At 40.1% G+C, this 23,058-nt stretch overlaps 1 long non-coding RNA gene across 1 annotated transcript in view; it reads right to left on the reverse strand.

Annotated features, from left to right (window-relative positions):
• Positions 1-19,098, reverse strand: part of LOC138760088 (uncharacterized) — a 33,502-nt gene extending 14,404 nt beyond the window's left edge. The window contains exon 1 of the long non-coding RNA XR_011355392.1: positions 18,328-19,098. This is a non-coding gene — a long non-coding RNA (uncharacterized lncRNA). The remainder of the gene's footprint in view (positions 1-18,327) is intronic.
• Between the last annotated feature and the right edge of the window lie 3,960 nt (positions 19,099-23,058).

The following is a 23,058-nucleotide window of genomic DNA, read 5'->3' on the forward strand; positions in this document are numbered from 1 at the left end:
TCTTACACTGACGAGACCAAGGATAGAAGAAAAATCCAGAGAGCAAGAATGGAAATCAAAGTGAAGCTGACCTGAACACAGGGAGTTCAAGATGATTTATCAAATTATATTTGATAGAGTGAGAAGGGTTCTTTTACGAACAATTAAATAGGTCAACACTAACATTCATATGGCCATATAAAGTGGAAAGGCAAGTTAAAGAGCATGGAGTTACAATGCAAAAGGTGGAAAAGATCTAGTATTACAACTAAGAGCAGCATAAGAGCACTTTTGAAGGGTTAATTCATGAGACTGATGGTTGTGAGGGGCAAAAACTGTCTTTAAGCCCACGCTTTCACACTCAGCCTTCTTCTTCCCAGTGTGTCCAGGGTGTAGGGTGTCTTTCCTAGGCAGCAAGAGGTGTACTGTAGATGTTCCATGCAGGGAGGAAAGTTTGTATGTGGTTATGAGCTGCAGCTATCACTATCTGTACCTTCTGATCTTGACCAAAGCAGCTCCCGTACCACATAGTGATGTATCTAGAAAGTATCATCCCAATGGTGCACCTGTAGAAGTGGTTGAGGAATATAGGGGTCATGGCAAACTTCCTTAGTCTTCAAAGAAAATAGAGGTGCTTGTGTGATTTCTTGTAGAGAATCATAAAGCATAAAGACAGACCCACAGCTTGTCTGCACTGAGCAAATTATCCTCCTACTTTTGTCCCACATGACCACATCAGGCCCATATCCATCCAAGCACCCCCTCCCCTCCATCCATATGCCCACCATCTCTGAGTGAAGAACTGTTCCTTCTGAATCCCACCCCTTCACATTATACCTCGTCTTAGATTCTCCACTCAGAAACAAACTGCCACTATTCAGCTTACCTATGACCTCATGCTCTCAAAAGAAAACAGGTCTACTTTCAAGATTCAAGATTGTAATGTAATAAAACAGTGGCATATTATACAAAATTCCTTTTGCCTGCTGTAAGGCAGACAGATTCACCATTGGCATAATTTGCCTGAAGCACATCTTACAGTCAGAGAAGGAGAAGCAGAAGCGAGCCCCCTCTGATTCTCCAGTCTCTCACAATAATTCAACTCCCTAATCTAGGTAATAGCTTCATGAACCTATTCTGTACCTGCTTCAACTTTATCGCATCCTTCCTTATGGGATAAAATGTATTACATTGTATTTTACATGTATTATCTATTATTGATTGTAAATAAAGTTTTCAAAAAAAAATAATATTCTTCCTTTTGTTATCTTCCCAAATGTTATCTTCCCTACTCTGTGCTGCCACCTTCAAAGAGCTTTGTATATGTGGTGCGCTGTTAGACAGAATCAGACACACACAAGGTAAAGACTGCACAACAGGCTTTAATCCACAAAAACTTCCACAGAGCCAACCTGCTGTGGCTGCAGCAACTCTGTGTGAGGCGTCGGGAGGCCGGCGCAGGCTTATACCCCAGAGAGTGATTGACACCTGACTGGGTGGGGCTTGATCCCTTCAGGCTGACTGATTGACAGCCAGCCAGGTGTTGCCCTGTCCCCTTACACTCCTGAAGGTACAGAGGTTGCCCCCTGCAGTAGGCTGGTGGTGTACCGCCACAGTATCTGCATCCCAAGGTCCCTCTGTCGTTCACATAATAAGGCCTGCTTTGTTTGATTTACCCAAATGCAGCATCTCGCTCTTCTGCATCTGCCATTCCTTAGTCCAATTCCCCATCTGATCTAGGTCCTTTTGTAACCCAGGTAACCTTCCTCACTGTTCACCACAGCACTTTTTTTCATATTATCAGCAAACTTACTCTCCTTGCCACAAAACATCCTTGTCCAAATCATTTATGTATATTACAAAAAGCAAGGGACCTGGTATTGAACCCTAAGGCATTCCACTGGGTATGGTGTTCATGTCTGAAAAAGTGCCCTCCACATCATTCTCTGACTTTGATCACTCAGCCACATTTGTATCTTAATTGGCTAGCTGGCTCCATACCGCTATGCCTTAAGCTTCCATAAAACTCAACTGCATGGGAGCTTTACTAAAATACATAAGAATAACGGCTTTACCCTCGTTTACTCTCTTTGGCAGCTCTTCAAAAAAAATTGATCACGTTCATGAGACACGCTTTCTCACATGCAAATCCATGCTGGCACTTCTTAATTTACCCCGACCATGCAAGTGTTGATAGATTCTATCTCTCGGAATCCTATCCAGCACTTTTCCTACCAGTGTTGTCAGATTAACAGCATTCAGATTGTCCTGCCAGCACTTTTTTAAACAATAATCAAAAAAGGCATATGCAGGAATTTTGAGTCAATTTCTGCACCACAATTTATCCTGCAGGACCCCTACAACATTTTGGAGTAAGCCTGAAGTCTAAATCGTACTGGAAAAAGTTATTGATGGTCATCCACTCGACTGCACGTCCAATCACCAGGACTGTTGCACTCAGGAAGTTGCAGTTTAAAAAGGTTCCCAGTATGAACGACCACATGGGCCGCAATTATGTTAAGTTTTTCTGCAATTTTCCTGATATTGCAGTCAAAAACCATCAGTGGCACCATATTTGCCATCAACAAGTTCTGTATACTTTTCTTGTCCTCGGTGATGAATTAACAATAGGCCCTTTCAAGCAAGGAAAATACCCAAATGTAAAGACGTACCTTTCTGGATGCACCAAGGCTGGCTCTGAGATGCCGAATCAAACCCTTCTCAGGGAAGGATAATCGGCAGAGTGCTGCGCTCTGCCACGTGGCCTGAATGCATAGCTGCTGCCAGCACCTGGTTAGGGGCAGGCTGATAATGCCATCAGCCCGCAACCCATTTCTCCACTCACCTCTCTCTCTCTCCATGACCCCCTCAAGGCAAGGGCGGCGGGCAGGAACCATCAGGACAGCGTGGGTAGGTGGGAGCCATCAGGGTAGTGGGGACTGGCAGAAACCGTCAGGGCAGAAGGGGCCAGTGGGGGCCATCGGGGCAGTGGGATCCAGTGGGGGCCATTGGGCCAGTGAGGGCTGGCGGGACCAGCGGTGCAGCAGGGGCTGGTGGGAGCCATCAGGACAGCAGGGACCGATGGGAATTATCAGGGATAGCCGGTATGGGCTATGGCAGCCTCACCGGGCCACTTTGGTCTTGGGGCCACTCTCTGAAGCTCAAAACGTGACAGATCAATGGCAGTCTTCCCTACCATAATCCCCCATGCAGCTGGAACTGTTCTGGGAAACACAGAGCAGTTCCAGCTGCGTGGGGGATTATGGGTAGGGAAGAAGGTCATTGTTCTGGGCGTATTTATGATGGGTGGCACTACAGCACCAGTCGTCCGGCCTCCATCAGCTCTGGAGGGTGCTACGAGGCACTACTTAATATGAATGCAGTGCAGGAGCAGCCTTCCAGGGCTGCTCTATGAAAGGTAAGTTTAAAGTTTTCCCTCCATTCTTGTAGCCGGCCTTCAGGTAGAGGCCTGGCATGAAATGGCCAAGTATCTGTCAAGGCCCATACAATTTCCTTCCTGTCTCTCCATAACTTTGTAGGATTTCTCTGGTCTTGAGTTATCCACTTCAATACAATTTAAGACTATGAACACCTCTTCATGACTGATGCCCCAGGGTTAAGCTATCTTGGGTTACTTTCCGCACATCTCACTCTTACTTATCCTGCTCCACAGTAAACACATTCACATTCACAAACTATTAATTTAAGATAATCCCCATCATCTCTGGCTCTACACATAGATCCCCTTCCTGATCCTGAAGGGGACCTATTCTTTCCTCTGTGACCACCTCAAAACCATCCTTAATTCCCTCTTTACTCTGCTCCTACATTCCTTATATTATTCCTCGTGATTTCCTCAAACTTGTCTACTTGAATTTGATGTATACCCCCATTTTCATTATTATCAGTGCCTCTATAGCCCCTTTCACATCGCTGATTATATCTGAGTTAACCTGTCAATATCACAGGCGAAATCACGCAAATCGCGTGGTATGAAATTGCATAACTGGGCAGGGCGAGTAGATTTCAACCAGACTCTGATACATGAAGGGAGCAAGTGTCAGAGCTCAAGCAAGTTAACTCGCCAATCACTTTCTGGCAGTGTGAAAGCACAATCTGCTCTCACATTGTCATCACTGGAGGCAGTATCCCCTTAAAATCCCAAGTTGTAGAATTATCTGCAAATAATGATGCGGTGTGAAAGGCTCCCAGGATCAGCTTGCCCTGCAAATTTTCCCGTGTCCTAGGAGGGTTGGCAGTGAGAATGGGGCTTATGTCTCTTGCTAACCAGGGTTCCTTGCCTTTTACCTTCCTGGGAACAGGTCATAGTCTAATTTTCCTCATTACATTCTTAAATGCCTCCCACTTGGCAGCCATGCTTTTTATCTCTAATAATTGTTTTCAGTAAACTATTTATAATTCCTGCCTAATCATGTTAAAATTAGCCTTGCTCTAATTTAGGATTCTAACTTGAAGACCAGTGTTAACCTTTTCAATTACTATCTTAAACTATTAGAATTGTGGTCAGTGGCACCAAAATATTCTCTCACATGATATCTGTTACCTCACCAACTTCATTCTCCAGTACCAAATCAAATATTACCCCTTCCCTGGAAGGGCTGACATATATACTGCTGGAAAATTTTCTCCTGGACACACTGAACAAAGTTCACCCCATCCAATCCCCAAAAACTTTGGCATTTCCAGTCGATGTAGGGGTATTTAAAATCACCTACAATAACAGCCATCCTAGTTTGATGACCACATCAACGTGGTTGGTCCAGGCCAGGTCATTTAAAAAGGTTAAGCAAAAAAGCCTACAAATAGTTCAGTCCATAATACGTGTAAATCATGTGGTTTACTACTTTCCCAATCCTATTTGCAGAGAGGGAAAACTAACAGGCTCGTTGAAATGTGTTTTGACTGTTTCTCTATGTATTCCCATTGCAAAAAAAAAACCTTAAGGAGATTTTCAAAACCATTCTACTTTTCCACTTTGGTAGTACCACATGGTCAAGGCTGCATTGTTTCTTCTCTATTCCTGAAAGATAGAAGTTAGTGCAGAAACAAAACCAAGGATTGCACATGGACTAAAAATCAATATAACAAAGTTACATTAAACATTTCAGCAATCTCTTATCGAAGCAGGTCAAAAGTAAAGAAAGTTAGTTTTTGTGAAGAACAATAAATAAAAGAAGACACAGAAATTGCAGAGTTCACTGGAGCTGGGAAAAGAATCTGAGGCTGAGAAATAAATATGTTTCTTTAGTTACTTGCTTTCTATCAATCCCTTCCTCACTTCATCTTCATCCTGATATCCTTGAATCACTGGCATTTCTCATTTAGTAAAATTGGCCTTGCCTCAATTTAGAATTCTGTGGAATTAGCATACACCAGGCAACAAAAAAACACAAAATGCTGGATATCAGCAGGTCAAACAGTATCCTTTTATATAGCAAAGATAAAGATATATAACTAACGTTTTGGGCTGAGCCCTTCATCAAAGTATGAGAAAAGTACGAGACATCACGGTGTCTACAGAATTTTATGATTTACTTCTGACACCATGCAACATAGCAGTGTAATTGTCTGACCTTTTCTGAGGTATTTTACGTGCTCCAAAATGTATCACTCTAATGTTTATTTGGTGTTCTGTTCTGTTAAATATATTCCACAGCATTATTCAAAAGAGGTGCTTTCGTCAACCCATCCCTCAAGGGATATCATTAAGTGAACAAATTATTCTGATATTCTTACAGAGGTGTATATGTCACCTTGTTTTGCAAACTTTACGTCTTCATTGTATTCATTACGCAGGAATGCTGGAAGAACTCAGCTGGTCTCTCGCTGTCCAGAGGTGGTAAAGATATATAACCGGCATTTTGGACCTAAGCCCTTCTTCAAAGAATAAGCAAAAAATAGGCAGAATTAAAGACTGAGGAGAGAAAGGGGGAAGAATGGGAGGGGGAGGAGTACAGATCAATAGAAAAAAGGTGTTAGATAGAGGAAAGGTGAGAACTGATTTTAGCTCTGAGAAAGGAATCACCAGGAAAAGGGAAGAGAGAGAGAGAGAGAGAGAGTCAGAGCTAGAGAAAAGGGGACAGCGTGAAGAAGATGGGGGGGAGGGAGGGAATGGTTTCTAATGGAAACTGGAAGTTGATGTTAATACCATCCATTTGGAAGGTGCCCAAACAGAAGGTGAGGTGTTGTTCCTTTAATTTGTGGGTGGTCTCAGTTTGGCATTGCATGAGACCATGGAGAGACACATCAGCAAGGGAATGGGATGAGAAATTAAATGGGTGGCATATGGGAGATCCACGCTATTGCAGTGGACAGACCTAAGGTGTACAATGAAGCAATCTCCCAGTCTGCATCCAGTCTCTTCAATTATCTTGATGACCTTGGCTCTGTCCATCACAACAGCATCGACTTTGAAGAGAAAGTAGAATGGACTGTGTACAGTTTTTGGCCCATGGTGATGGAGATAGTGGAGGAAATATTTCAACAGGAAATTATGTCATAAATTGTCTATGACACAATGGCCTGATGTTCTGTAATAATCTAGAGAGAGGTGTGAAGATGTGTTTGAGAACCCATTCATTGTACTGCCTTTGTCAGCAGGTTTGGTGACAATGTTGGTTTAGAATGTGCAACAAGTTCAGAGCAAGATAAATTGGAATGAGAACGTGAAGGGGAAAATGGAGATGGTGCACTCACCTCCCAAAAAGATGGAAGACCAGGAGGGATCCAGATCAATCAGGAACTCCAAAGTCAGGAAAAGAGTTCACAGTCTGGGGTTGAAGAGTCATGGCCAAAGAAATGGACAAGAAAGTCAAAGCATCAAAAGATCAGCATTCGAAATAATTGAAAGGAAGGCATAAGGGGATGGATATTATTTTTCTTTCTTTCTCTATAATCCTTGGTAGTAGTGCACTTTGTTGAGATACATGGTTGTGAAGAACTGTCATCTGCAATGGTTGACCCACGTCGTCCTCATCTCCAGAGTACCTGTCATCTCCCATTCTTTCTCCTTCGAAGGATCATGTCATGTTTGATTACTGCAAACTAAATTACCTGGGAAGCAGGTGTTGGTGCATATTTTGTTCTGGTGGATGCAGAATACAATTTGTACATTGAAGGAATAAGATACTGCTTTTACCCATATAGTTATTCAATATTTGGTTTGTTAAATAAATATTTTAGAAATAAAAGAAAGTTTTTATTCTGAATTCAGTGATAAACTGTTTTTTGAAGTCACCAATAAATTGCCTCTATTCTTTGTACCTTGGGTGCATAAGATATTGTTTCCAAAAATACACAGGGGCTTAAAGATTTTTTTTTTAAGTTGTAGGTCATGGTACAATTCAGGGAAGTTTTACTGCAGAGTTAAGGTAAATATCTGTAAATGTGCCTAGCAGTACATCTCAGTCAATCATCCCAGATGAGCTTGCTTCATTGTTCATTGACCCTCCATCACTTCTGAATTGGAAAATTCCTGTGAAGTCAAACTGCTTCTTCAATATCTTGGCCTGCAATTAATCTGTCTCATCTGTTCTCCTGGCCCCATGACTTTGATCTCCTACTTCCTGCATAATATATAAAATATCTACATTGACTTCAACACTGGCTGAAAAATCAACACAAAGCAATTTTAATGCACAGCACTGAACTATTAAATCCCTTTTATTTGGTGGTTCGTGGTCCTAATCAAGAGTGCAGTACTGCCGGAGTTCACCAGAGTGCCGCTCCAGCACCTCAGGAGGGCAGCTCCCATCACCTGATGGAGCCGCTCCAGGCATCTCATGGGGTGGCTCTGGTGCCTCCTTGTTGCTGTTTTTAGTGAGCTCTGGCACCTAAAAAAAACTAGCACTGCACCCCTGGTTTTGATGCAGACAAATTCAGAAATCCTTCTCCATGCCTAGTGGACTTGTTTTCTTTGGATCTCCCTGGCACAGATGGCAAAAATTGGAGGACCCCTCTTCTCATTCTATCTCTCCATAATGACGATTCTCAGAGATTCCCTTGTCAAGGTTTAGAAACATATGAGCAGACAGGATGGTATCAGAGATCTTGGAAACTTAGCTGCAACTCATGCTTATTAATTTATCATTTTCAAAGTCAAGAATTCAGCAAGGATGCAATACAACTTAAACTAAAAAAGTGAATATATCACTGTAGGTGGACTCTTAGGCACCCAAATTGGCACTCCACTCTAGAAATAAGCAGATATCTCAGATCATTTGTAAATTATGCCAAACTATCTTACACTAAAGACCAAGAATGAAAATAGTTGCTTTCTTCTGCTGTCCTTTTGAATTTTGGGGATTGGAAAATAAATTTTGGCCTTTCCAGCATCTCAAGAACCTGAGAAAAAAACACATTTTCAGACCCCAAGATTGTTAGTACATAAAAAAAACTGATAGCCCAGATGTCATTGTTATAATTTGAATTCATAAAATTTGAATAATTTCTGCATCCTTCATGTTTATGTATGAAGAACATATATATTTGTTTGCCCTTACAGCTGAGATAGTTGCGTCTGGAGTTCAATGTCATTGACCATTTTCTTCAATGTGTCTGTGCTGTCATCGGTCTTTTGTTGACAGCTGCTGCAAAGCCACTTTAAGTGGTTGGATGTGTTTCTAAACAGTTCATAGAAAGGGTGTGGAATATTTATCATTAAAGTATTCAGAAATGTAAATTGCATTGTTTAATAAACTTTCAATGAATTTTGTGAGAGAATGTTTTGGTATTTGATAGGTAACTCCTGAAATTACAATATTAACATGGGACCATCAGTATATAATTCTGAACATTGGCATTGTAGTCATGGTTCCAGTGATAGGTTAAGATAAATAGAATATTTGCACCTTTTTGATCATCCTTCGCACAGACTCTGGGACTAAGAGAAAAACATCCAGGATATTTATCTCTCATTGGAATATCAACTGCATTTCAGAGAGGAACACTGTGTGAGGAGATAGGTCTTACCAGGCAGTTGTCACTGAGTTCAATCATCTGTTATAACAGCAGTTGTAAAGTAGAGCCAGATCACATTAGTCTTTACCTAAGGCCCTGGAATTTTTTTTTTTGTATTTTTCTGTGCTGCGGTAGGGAGAAGTATCAACTTTATTCAACTTGTAATGCAGCTTTACATTAAACTAGTGCCGGGCAATAGATTTGGCATATTCCTTATGGAGTATATGGAACAGAAGGGTAGGGATTGAAAAGTTACCAAGATCACAGGATCTTGCCACACAGAGATCATTATCTATTGCACATACACACATACAGAGCCTTAGGTGCTCCAACACAGGAACCCAGTCAGTCTGCCTATATATATAAGAATGTAAGAAATAAGAGCAGGAAAAAGTCATTTGGATTCTTGTGCCTGCTCCGCCACTCAGTCAGATCATGACTAATCTTTTACCTCAGCATCACGTGCACTAATCCCAATGTTCCTTGGCGTCATAATATACCTTTAGTACAGTTGCTATCTGGATGCTGGTTAGCAATATTACCAAAATTACTGTAATTACCTCATCTAAGGGTTGACACGAAACAAAATAATATTGTTTTCTGTATCTTTATTTTGACTTTTGTTTCTGCCTTGATCTAAACGGTTTTGGAACTGAATTAATTTTCTTGTCGACCTGCAGTGGCCTCAACCAACAAGCACCCTTCACAATACCCTGAACACTGCAACCAAAGTCTGGAGCAGTTGTCTCCTGTATCTGCAGCTGCAGCAGGTCTCTCACTAAAGCCAGAGGAGCCCTCATAATATCTTCAGTGGATTCCCACATGTAATAAAGACACCTCCCAATAACTTAAACAAAAGCTCCTTTAACTCTAACAACATGTCTATTGTAGCCACCCCACTGCTTTGGCAAGCTTCTCTCATATCAATCCAGTCTAGCATTTGTCCGTCATTCTCTAGTTTATTGTTCCCCATTAAGGACATGTACCCACTTTTCATTATGTTTTAGAATCTGGATCCTCTGATCAAATAATAAATGCAAAGCTTTCTTAAATCTTTCCAATCAAAATTTGACCTTAATTCTCTCTGTAGTGTCGATTCTGGAGGGTCATGTGTCATGTAATGCAGCAGAAAAAGGAGGATGTGAGCACTGGGACTACCCAGAAAAATCTAATTGAACACCATTAAAAGCACCAGAATTGCCTCTAAACTAGCTGAATAGCTAGAATAAATGAAGAAACAAACAAAACAATTGACTCAACAATCAAAATTCAGCTTCTATCAAAGAAGCAACGGGTCATCAAGAAAACGGCAACATGAAGGCTGCAAAAGCCTCAATGTCAACAGAGGGATCCATCCCTGGAACAGGACCAGCCCAAGTGCAACTGTTGAAGGAGGACAATTCATGAGTCCTCCTTCAGGAGATTAAATGAGTTAATGAAGCTATCTCTAATAAGCTGGACTCCAAAACTGAAGAGATTAATCAGTCCATTTCGGAACTTAAAACTATGTTAGACAAGTTGAGTTTTCACATTGGTGCTGCAGAGGAACACTTTGGGAAGGTAGAGGATCGATTAATGGAGGTGGACTCTTCCCTTGGTGTGTTAAGGAGGGAAAATTATTTCTAATGGGGAAAATAGACCAGCTAGAGAACCACAGCCAATATAATAATATTTGTATTTGTTAACTTGAAAGAAGGCTGTGAGGAAAATGACCCCGTAGAATTCTTCACTGGCTGGATGCAAGACATTATGGGATGAGAACACTCTAATGAACTGATAATAATTAAACAGTCTTTGTGCCTAACCCATCTGTGGACAGGAGGCCGAGACATGTCCTGATATGTCTGTTTAAGTATCAGGACAGGGAAAAAATCTTGCATGTCACCTCGGACAAATGAGAGAAGACAAGGGCCCCATTACATACAACAACAGGCCAAAGCTATTGTTTCCCGACCTAAGTTCAAGTTTAATGAAGTGCGAGAGGGAGTTTGATGAAGTCAAGAAGGAACTCCGATCGAAGGACATTCCATTTGCCTTACTTCACCTTGCTACATTGAGGGTCACACTCCCTAATGGAGGGAGGCAATTCTTCAAAATGCCCAGGGAAATTATGACATTCTTGTGTGATTGGCCAGGAGGAGAATAAAATGGTGGGTGAGAGCATATGGAGGAAAACTGAATAAGCATTCGTGGTCCTCACGAGCTGCCGTGGATATGTGCCTTAAACTGTAGTCCCCTTTTCCACTTATAATGGATAAACGAGTTCCAATTTAAATCAATTTAAACTGATTATTTTCTATAGCAGCTGACATTTACAGTAATTGTTTATGAGATGGGCATTTTTAAATCTATTGTTATTCAAAATTGAATAATCTTGTACATGTTTTTTAGGGCTGAGCAAAATGTTTAAGAATTAGTTAGAAATGCTGTGTCTAATGAATGCTGGATGCACATCCCAGTCTGATGGGGAAGGTAATGCCAAATATTCAGAAGTCGGCATTGGGAGGGGGGAGGGGGGAGGGGAGGCTTTTTTTTAAAGTTTATTAACCTTGTCAGTACCTTATCTGATCTTTTACTATTTTGTCACAAAAGACATATTTTTGATTATATGGAGATTTTACGAAAAAGTCATAACTGATTGGTGCATGTGTATGTGTGTGTGTGTGTGTGTGTGTGTGTGTGTGTGTGTGTGTGTGTGTGTGTGTGTGTGTGTGTGTATGTGTGTGTGTGCGTGTGTGTGTGTGTGTGTGTGTGTGTGTGTGCACGCGTGTGTGTGCATGTGTGCATGTGTATGTGCCATGTGTGTGTGTGTGTGTGTGTGTGTGTGTGTGTGTGTGTATATATATATATATATATATGATTATTATTAATGAATAAGGTAGTAAACTTTGTTAGCATTAATGTCAATGGGCTGAATGGACAGTTAAAGGGGAAAAAAGTCTTGGCACACCTTAAAAAAAAAATGAAAATTTAATGGAAGTATCCCACCTTACTGCACAGGAACATAAGAAACTAAGGACAAGAAATATTGTCATCTTTTAATTCCAAAGTTGGGGTGGGGCTAGCTATCCTGATAAACAAAAACAAGCCAGCAACGATTGGAGAAACTAGCATTGATCAATCATACCAATATATATAAGTTAACTGTCAGCTTTATTCAGAGTCCTGGACACTTTAAAACTTATACACATCTAATTAAATGATGATGAATCCTGTATCATGATACCTTCCTTAACGTTTCAGGGGAATGATGAAATATACTGTAGGGGGCAACTTCAATTTTTGTTTGGATCCTGTCCTGGGCAAGTCAACGCAGACATTATCCAAAATAAAGGCGGCCAAAACTACTTTGCATTTCATGAAAGATTTAAATTTGACAGGAGTGTTGAGACAAACACAGCCTCGATCTAGGGACTACTCCTTTCATTCTCGCATTCACACCCCCCCCCCCCCCACCGATAATTCCCACACTAGGATTGACCTCTTTTTGTTATCAACACAGTTAATTAATAGAACATAAGAGTCTGAATACTTATCTAGAACCCTGTTGGATCATTTGCCTTTGTCCTTCTCTATTTTGATGCCAGAAAAACCAACTAACTCATGCAGATGGCATTTGAGCCCCACCCTTCTTCAAAAACCAGAATTTTGCTAATTTATTAGTGACCAGATAAAGTTATTCTGTGAGATAAACTGCATCTCTGCTTCCAATAGTTTTATTTTATGGGACGCATTAACAGCCTACCTTCGGGGACAGATAATCTCATATACAAAATATATTAAGAAGAAATACTTGGCAGATATAGAACTGGAAACAGAAATTCTGAAACTGGAAAAGGAGTTTCAACAGTCTGGCTCCAAAGAAGTATACAAGGTGCTTGTAAACAAAACACTCAAGTATAATACACTACACACTTATAAAACTGAAAAAAATATTCTAATAACTAAACAAAGATATTATGAACTGGGAGAGAAAGCACACAAAGTCCTGTTCTGGCAATTGAAAGCAGAGGAAAGTTTGAGAACAATTAATTGAATTCAGACTGAAGTGAGCTCAGTTTCCTATAATCCAATAGAATCCAATAACACATTTAAACAGTTCTATACAAATTTATATAAATCATAATCCCTAGAAGGCCTGTCTAAGATTGATGACTTCTTATCCACTGCTGAACTGCCCAAGAAGTTCTTAACTCAATGGTCTCCTCTTTTGATAATGCTAAGAGGGAGGGTTAATCTGCCTATGTTTTTGTGTTTTTCAAGCTGTCCCAGTATTTGCTCCTAATTTTTGTTTTATTCTTTAGATTCACTTATTTCCTCTTTTATATGGAAAAATAAGCATCCCTGTTTCAAAAAATAAATTCCTTCAAAATAGTAAAAGAAATTGAGGTTTGGCATTACCTAATCTGAGACTTTATTACTGAACAGCAAACATCAGATATATCATTATTTGGATACATCAAAATGCATATTCAGGTGCCTCAAGATGGATTGATTTAGAGATTAAATCCATTAAAAAACATTCTCTTATCTCAATACTTAGAGCACCTTTCCCTTTTATGCTCTCCAAATTAACTGATAACTTGGTAGTTAGACATACCTTGCATATTTGGTTACAATTTAGAAAGTTGTTATCACAGATTTTTATTAACTAGTCCTATTTTACATAATTCCTTTTTTTTAACCTTTGGTCCAAGACATTGGATATACTCAATGGTCAAGGCTGGGTATTCAATCTTTCTTGGACTTGTATATAGACCAAATCTTTGCCTCTTTTGAGCAATTAACTGCCAAATTTAAATGACCTAATCAGCACTTTTGTTTCGCTCTTGACAAATTAAGAGCTTCTTAAATTCCTTAACTTTGAGGCTTCCCCAAGACTTAGATTTTAATCTTAGACCTTATCAGAAAGGACTGCTTTCAGCCCTTTATGAACCTCTTTTAAGATCTAGCACTAGTTGCTTATCTAACATTAAGAAAGTTTGGGAACATGACTTTCAACAACTATTTGCTGAAGATACATGGGATGCTATTTTGAAACATGTACATTCATCTTATCTTTGTGCTAGACATTCCTTATTACAATTTAAAGTAGTCCATAGGGCCCACTACTTCAAAGTTCAATTAGTTAAATTTTATCCCATATGTCCTCTAAATATGATAAATGTACAACTCAGGAAGATACTTCATATCATATGTTATGGTTATGTCCCTCCCTCTATAACTACTGGAAAGAGTTATTTAGTACAATATCTTTAAGTCTTGATATCAATCTGACTCTGAGCCCTTTTATTGCTATTTTTGGAGTGAGTGGACTCCACCCCAATCCCATGTGGTCGCTTTTGCTTCCCTGATTGCTAAGAGGTTCATTCTGCTGTGATGGAAAAATGTTGTTCTTCCCAAGCAAACACAATGGTTATTGGATTTGATGGCATCCCTTTCTCAAGAGAAAACTTGGTGTTCAACTACTACAATGAGTATTAAATTTTCTTCTCTTTGGGGTTCTTTTTTCAACTATTTTCAAAATTTATAGATCAATTATATTTGGTTCTTTTTTTTAACCTATTAGTGTGAAATTAGTAGTTGACGCCTGATTTTGCAGGCAATCATTCAAATTAGGGTTAGAAATTACATTAGCAATAGATTTTTTCTTCTTTTTTTTTCATTAGTAACATGAGTCATATGTATCTTGTTTATAATCTGTAATTCTTTTTTATCTTTACCTGAACCTATCATATGTATCTATGCAATCTGATTTTGTTTACAAAAAAAATTGAAAAAGAAAGAACTGCCCAAACTTGACCAAGAAGATCAAGCAAATTTGGACCTACCTTTAACACCAAAAGAAGTTGGAAAAGCCTTAGGCTCAGTCTCATCCAATAACTCAACAGGGGAGGATGGTTTCCCACCAGAATTTTATAGAGAATTTAAGGACTTACTTATATCCCCTTATCATGGATGTAATTAATTTAGCATCTAAAACCTAAAACCTCCCTGAATAATTTTCTACTCCCATAATTACTGTGATTCATAAAAAAGGATACCCATTAAAATGCTCTTCATTTTGGCTCATTTCATTATAAATTGATTTCTAAGGCCTTGGCTATAAGGCTTGGCCAATACTTGCCAAAATTAATAAATCCAGACCAGACTGAAATGCTGATCAGCCAAAAACCAATGTAGGCTCTTTAATATTATGCACTATGCAATGCCTAAGGCTGAACCGAATGTCACTGGGGCTCTGGATGCTGAGAAAGCCTTTGATATGCTGGAATGGCCATATTTATTTAGAGTCTTGGCCAACTTTGGGTTTGGACAACTGTTTATTAACTGGGTTAAAACACTTTATCATAGACCCAAAGCCAGGGTTTCCACTAATGGACAGATCTTGGCAACATTCATTTGAGCAGGTCAAGTCAACAGAGTGTCCTTTATCTCCAGGAATTTTTGTCTTGGCTATTGAGCCCTTAGCAGAGGCAATTAGACAGGCTCAGATATAATTGGTTTTATAGTGGGTCAGACAAATCATAAAATTAATCTTATGGCAGATGATGTAATTCTGTATTTAACAGATCTGGTTAATTCCCTGACTAAATTACAGACTTTATTACAAGTATATGGTGAAGTTTCAGGATTCAAGGTAGACTGGGAGAAAAAGAGAAATTATCCCACAAACAATTTTTAATTATACTGAGTACCAGCAAACAAGCCCATTAAAGTGGCTTTAGGTGGCATTAAATACCTTAGAATAATGGTGGATAATGACCTTCAGAATTTATACAAACTTAATTACCTCCTGCTACTTAGTAAAATTGAAGAAGATTTGAGTAGGTGGGTGAACTTGCTCATCATTCAAATTGGCAGTGTCAACTGCATAAAGATGAATATATTGCTGAGATTACAGTATCTTTCGAGGCCTTGCCCATTCCACTACCCCAAACCTTTTTTAAAATCCTTAATAAGCATATTGGGCAGTTTATATGGAACTTTAAAGTACCCAGAGTATCAGTGGAAAAGTTTACATGGGATTATAGGTTAGGAGGCATCCAGGTGTCCAGTTTCAAAAAAATATTATTTGGCAGTCCAAATGAGATTTATTTCTTCATTTTTTATAGGTTGATGATACTCCCTCCTGGGCATAAATTTAATTGTACTCCCTAAAAGAGAAAGTGTACAATGATTTAATATATAAATAGAATTCCAGAATTATATCCAACAGAACAGACAACCCCATTTTAAAACATTTGGTTATAATGTGGTGTGAGACCTGTGGAGGCTCTGGACTGAAAAGATGATTGTCACTGAAAACACCTTTAAGAGAAAATGAATTTGAACAAGATTCTGTAAGCCATATCATAATGGGATATAACGTCTAGAAGATTGTTATGAAAATGGACTTTTCAAGTTGTTTGAATAGTTGAAGAAATATAACTTGCCAAACAAGAATTTTTTTTGTACCTTCTGCTAAGATCCTTCCTTAGGGACAATTTGGACCCTGAAATGACTTAACTGGGACTCACTCAAAAGGAGAATCTACTCCATGAAGGAAATGTACATACATTTATTTCTAGAATGTATCTTTTATTGATGAGTGAGGGTCTAAAACCAGGTTTGCATAAATCTAGGGTGAGATTGGAGTCAGACTTAGACACAACAATTGACGAACAACTCTGGTCAGTTGTGAGTCCGGGAAGTTTATTGGCAACTATCAATGCCAGGTATAAATTGGTCCATTATAATTTTCTCTGTCAGCTGTACCTCACTCCACAGAAATTACACCAATATAAATCCAAATGATCAGAGACGTGCTTTAGGTGTGGTATAAAGGTTGGTTCCTTCTTATACACTACCTGGCTCTGCATGAAGGTGAGACCCTTCTGGTATGACCTTTGTGACATCTGAGTCACCTTCCCAGTTGACCCAGAACTTTGTCTTCTGGGGAACTTTACAAGTGTTGGTCGATTGCTAACTAATTTCCAAATTAAATTCACAAAATATGCCTTATGTGTGACCAGGAAATGTATACCAGTAACATGGAAGCCTGACTCCCATCTCCTCATTGATAGGTGGTCTTCAGAAATGAACAGCTGAAAAGATCACTTGAAAAGATCACATACAGTCTTAGGAGGGGATTTAACTCCTTCCTAAAAATCTGACAGCCTTATTTAGAACATATAGGTTGCCTCCTGTGCCACCATAGGGTTATGATCACTACTAGCTAGCCAAAAGACCTCTGTAAAGATTTTTAAATTGTGATACCATCATGCCTCTATGTGTTTTACTGATGATGGGATTTTTCTCTTTCTTTTTCTTTGTTCCCCCCCCCCCCCCTGTTTAATGGACATATACAAGCCCCTTTTCCACTAACACCCTGTCCCAGGAATTAACTGGGAATTTACTGGGACAGGGTCCAGTGGAAAAGGAACACAGTCTGAACACTCATATATATCCCCAGCGCTTGCTGACGCCAACACGCTGATAATACCAGTGGAAAGGAGACAGCAGAAAGTCACCCATTTCCAGTGGAAGGTAGAACAATCTGATCCCCAGGATGAGTTGTGTTCAGTGAAAAAGTAATTACTATCCCAGTTAAGGGTGGCCCAGTGGAAATGACATAAAGGGCTTCCTATCCTGGGACACTGCACGGCCAATTAACTGGGATCCCAGTGGAAAAGGGCTACAGAGAGGACGGGTGGAGGGACGGGTTTACTTAACGTATTGTACTTTGTATGGTTGATGAATGTTAAATATATTTAAAATGATAAAGAAAATATTACATAAAAAAAAGAACGGTGTCATCAAGCTGGCTGGGCAGGAGACAGCAAGCCCAAAAATAAAATATCAACCTGTTAACAAGCCTTTCAAAATATTTATAGATGTGAAATAAAGATAGCATTTATATGATTTTAATGGAGACGCTGAAGTGAAGTATATAAAATGTTGTAACAATAACAAATGTTATTACCAAATCCATTTTACATTGAAATATTTACTTCAAAATACAATTCACAAATTACAAATAGCCTGCTTAAAATAGTTTTTGTTTGATCTTCAGAACGTGTGTTAAGCAGCATTTATGAATTAATTCCTCTTCTAAAAATTGCATACACCTTTCTTACACTTCCACGTAAATTTACTTTGCTGAGCTGAATTAGCTTACGGAGCAGAAGGTTGCAAAACAGCGCACCCTGTGGGGTTACAAGGAGCGCCCAAAACAACTTTGCCTTGCATCTACCAGAACGCGCTGTCCGCTTCACACTGTCAAATCAGGGCTGACAGTTTTACCGTGATTTCAACGATAAAATGAATTCACTGGCTTCAGCCTAAACCGGGGGAGAAAAGACCCCCGCTGCCTCACCCAGAACTTACCAGTGCTTTCTCTTCCTTCATTTCAGCGGCGTCTTCAAGTTTTAATCATCTTCGCTTCTTCCTTGAACACCTTTCTTTGAACTGACTTCTATTCAACCTTCCTGGCATCTTCATCTGTGCCGGGTCCTCCATCTATGCCGAGGTCATCTTACTCTGTTAATAATGCTGCATTAATACAGATCCGTTTCAGCTCTACGAGATCAATATCCGTGCATAATCCAGGAGAATATCCTATTCCATCCTTCGCAGGGACCTTTAACGAACGTTTTTAAACGTTCTTACTCCTGAATAGTGTTGCAGATAAAGTACATGAAAATTTAATCGAAAGACTTGAACCGACATTGTACCTTTCGTGACCTCAATCTCGACGCCCTCCAGGTGCATTGGAGCCGAAGAAATACTTTTGAAGTTGCAAAGTAGGAAAGAAGAAAAAAAAACCCAGCAAGGAGCAATTATTCATAAATTACTAACGTAGTTGCCTGAGGGATCAATATGGGCAAGCAGTGTGATTAAGGTCCCTGTGGATACGGCTCATCATGAAAGAAACTGCCCCTTTCACAAGTTACACCGAAACTTTCAAGCCAGGCCGGCATTTCCGTACTGTGCTGCGGTGGCAACATCTAATGTCCTGCACACCTGCCTTGTGTATGTTCGTGGTTCCACTGCATTTAGTGGCTCCAAGAGCAACTTCTCTCAGATGTCTTCACTTCGAAATGGCAATGCTGAAACGTGCTCGCTGCTCGTTCATTGCATCTTGCTGTGCTGGACGTGGCTACCTCTTCTGCTGCATTCCAACTGTGACAAAACCATAATCGCTGGTGAAGTGTCCTGAGCTAATGGGTGCCGTGGAAAAGAATATTTTATCTCTTTAATTATGTCTTCTGCTTTAGTTTATGGCTTATGTGTTCGCTGTTTAAGAAGCCCACATCGTATTATAAATGCAGTAACCATTTCCCCCCGAGATTTGCCTGTCAATTGAGGGTCAATTTCACTTAGCCTTGCTGCTATCCAACTGCGCCGGTAACTGAAGCAGTGCCATGAAAAAAAATAGATCAGGCCATAAAACTTAATTGTGTTTTTTTTTAATGATTAGCGTGACGTGAGTAATGGAAATATTAAAATGAAGCATCCGATGTCCTTTTGTGGTGACTGGAGTCAGGGCCGACTGATGCCCTCAGCACAACCCAACAATGGATCCCCCTCCACCCTGACAAGACATTAAGACTCAATAAGTGCTGAATGTGAAATAATAGATTAAAACTTCAGTTTCCTCCAGGCCAGACCCCCACAATTATATTATATATAGATAGATAGATAGATATAATATATTGGTGTATGTGAGTGTTCTTTTCATTTATTGTGGGGAATGGGGGTCTAGTTTAAATCGGCACTGGAAAAAGCCCCCGTGGCGCCCTTTCCCTTGGTGCTCGAAGTAAGAGTTTATTTTGCTTAATTGTTAATTCAGGCCTGACTGGGGACATGCTATCTCGGAGATGATTAGAATCCGCCTTCCAGCCAAACTTGTCCGACAGTGTTTACAGTGCTCGATGTGTACCTCGCAGCAACCAGTGGCCCAAATTAAAAACAGACCTTTGTTTTCTCCTTGCAGACCGATTCTGTGCTTCAACCCTTTTTCTTCCTCCATCTCAGCGTCAAATGTCTACAAGACAGGGAGCCTTTCCCCCCGGGATAACCGGGGTACTCAGTACAAACGTGCAACTTGTTAAATGGGCTTGGTTCTTTATTTGGCGCCGCACCTTAAATCATAACCGAAGCGAAGTGGAATTTGGGAAGTGAATAGTGTTACTAAACGCGCCAAGGAATATACTCTCCATTCCCTCTAACAACTGCACTCGTAAATATTCATCTTCATGTTCTCTAGGCCTTTATTTAGTGTGTGTATGTGTATGTATGCGTGTGTGTGTGTGGGTGTATGTGGGTGAGTGTGTGTATGTATGTGTGTGTGTGGGGGGTGTATATGTGTATGTATGTATGTGTGTGTGGGTGTATGTGTATGTATGTATGTGGGTGTATGTATGTATATATATATGTGTGTGGGTGTGTGTATGTGTGTGTGGATGGGTGGGTGTATGTGCATGTATGTGTGGGTGTGTGTGTGTATGTGTATGTATGTATGTGTGTGTGTGGGTGTATGTATGTGTATGTATGTGTGGGTGGGTGGGTGGGTTTGTCTATGTGTATGCATGTGTGTGGGTGTATGTATGTATGCGTGTGTTTGGGTGAGTGTATGTGTATGTATGTATGTGTCTGTGGATGTATGTATGTGTATGTATGTGTGGGTGGGTGGGTGGGTTTGTCTATGTGTATGCATGTGTGTGGGTGTATGTATGTGTATGTGTGTGGGTGTGTGTATGTGTATGTATGTGTGGGTGGGTGTGTGTGTGGGTGGGTGTGTGTATGTATGTGTGTGTGTGTGTGTGTGGGTGGGTGGGTGTGTGTGTGGGTGGGTGTGTGTATGTATGGGTGCATATCACACTCATTAAACTCAAAACGTTAATCGGCAATTTAAGAGGTTTCCTGATCGTGACGTAACATTTGTTGGCTCGTGTGATCATGCACTTAGATGTGCGTGTTGTGTGTGTGTGTGTGTGTGTGTGTGTAAGTATATATATATTATGTGTGTATACAGTATACACACTCTGTGTGTGACACACACATAAAATCACACTCCCCAACAGATGTTACTCCACGATCATGAACCCTCTTAAATTCCCTATTAACAATGTTTTTTTTAAGAGTTTAATACGTGTGATATGTGTTGCTAATCACTCAAGGCCAGCGTTAATTTCCAGCATGTATGGCCGGATGGGCTCATAGACCTCGGCGGATTTGGGGTTCACGATATGTCGTTCCTACCAATAAAATTCTCGGCTTCACAATTTCCAAGGATGTGATCGGATACGGAACATAAGATAAATAAAATGCGGTGTCCTCGCCTGTTGGTGAGAGTCGAAATAACGCAGAGGCAACACGAGGAAAAGTTCAATTCCGTCATGAAAACTAATCACCCATTGTCACTGCTCTTGGATATGTTTCAAATGTCAATGTCTTAAAGACAAAGCTCTAACTTGCACCACATATGATCACTGACTATCCAGTGTCATTTGAAACTGCATGTTAAAGGAAGGTGCTCGACCTATTCTCGGACGCTGGTTGTTTAAGATGTGGATTTGGAGGTTGTTTTTTTTTTAATTAGCAGAATTAACTGGAGAAAATGACCGCTATCTTTCTCGGAGTGGCTGAGAAGGTGACGTGGGTGTAATTCTGTCCTTCAAAAGTAAAAGCCTGTGGCTTACCCCGGCAGCCTGGCTGGGTCGTTTGAACTAGGATTATTAAATGGTTTCGCAAACAGATCACGAACTTTTTTTTACCGAATTTATCTGGAAACTTCAATGCTTACTTTAAAGTGATATAGATGGGGGGGGGGGGGGGGGGGGGTCTGCAGTTACCTTTGGTGGAATCGGTTTGGGTTTAAATAACCGATTAACACATTGAAATTCATGAGACCAAATGAGTAATTTTGCTTCGCCCCTGAATAATAGGATCTTGGGTTGAAATGACGTTTCGAGGACTGAAACCTCTCGCAAAGTACTGAAGTGGCGCGACTTCATAAGAGGTAAAGATGAGGTTCCATCTTCCTTCTCACTGCTATTTGGAATTCTCCTCTAAAATTGGAAGCGCGGGATTTGGGGATCTGTGTCTCAGTTAGGGATGTGTTTCTAAGAGCCTCAAAAAGCATCTGATACTTCGTAGGTCCCTGGGACACCCTCATCCGTCCAAGTTTCCTTCCCTTTTCCTATATATATTACCTTGTACACCAACATAGCAACATTTTAAAACGCTGAAGAATATCCCGAAATGTAAAGATCCTAAAATATATACGTACTGTTAAAAAATCTTTTCTAGGTCCTTTGTGTGTTTTGCGGTTGTTCTCTGGCTTTGTCACAGCGCATTTTGCTGGATCTTTTACTTTCAGAATTCTCTTCACAAGAGTTTCGATTGTATTTATAAACATAAGCAACAGGTTCTAAAATATTATATTTCATCTGGATTTTTAATAATGTAATATTCTCATTTTAAAGTGATCCACGTGATGCGTGATTTATTCGAGTCTCGAGTATAAGTTTCCACTTCCACAGTTGCTCTCTGTCGCAGACTATTTCCAACAATTTTTGTCTTTTTATTTCAGATTTCCAGAATTCGGAGCTGTTTTTGATGCCTTTTTTTTTCCTAATGCCGTTTTCGGCTCATTACATAAATCGGATCAAATATTGGAAATGATGACTTTGATATATTTTTCTTTCATACCTACACTGTACATTTTCCTCAACAGTGAGACCAAGCTCTGTGTGGTCTTTGTACAAACACTCGCAAGGTTTGAATGAAGTAAAGTGACTGCTACCCGATATCCCTTCTCTTCAGCAAAGAAATTAACTTGTATCAGATTTCCTTTGCTCCCATTCCGATGTGTTCACGCCAGTGAAACGACAAAGGCTTGACGCTGGCGTGCTTTTCCCATCCAGCCCTTTCTCTTTCCTCCCCGGTTGCGTGGCCCATGAAATCCACACTCGTCCTGACCTGGACCTGGACCTATGCCCTCAACAGTGAGACAAATTCTACCAACTCCCAATCACCATTATTACATTGTAACATTATCATGGGAAGAGCTTTGATACACGTGCATATGGGTTAACGTAAAGCTTAGTTTGG

The sequence above is a fragment of the Narcine bancroftii genome, chromosome 4 (assembly GCF_036971445.1).
Source record: "Narcine bancroftii isolate sNarBan1 chromosome 4, sNarBan1.hap1, whole genome shotgun sequence".
NCBI lineage: Eukaryota > Metazoa > Chordata > Chondrichthyes > Torpediniformes > Narcinidae > Narcine > Narcine bancroftii.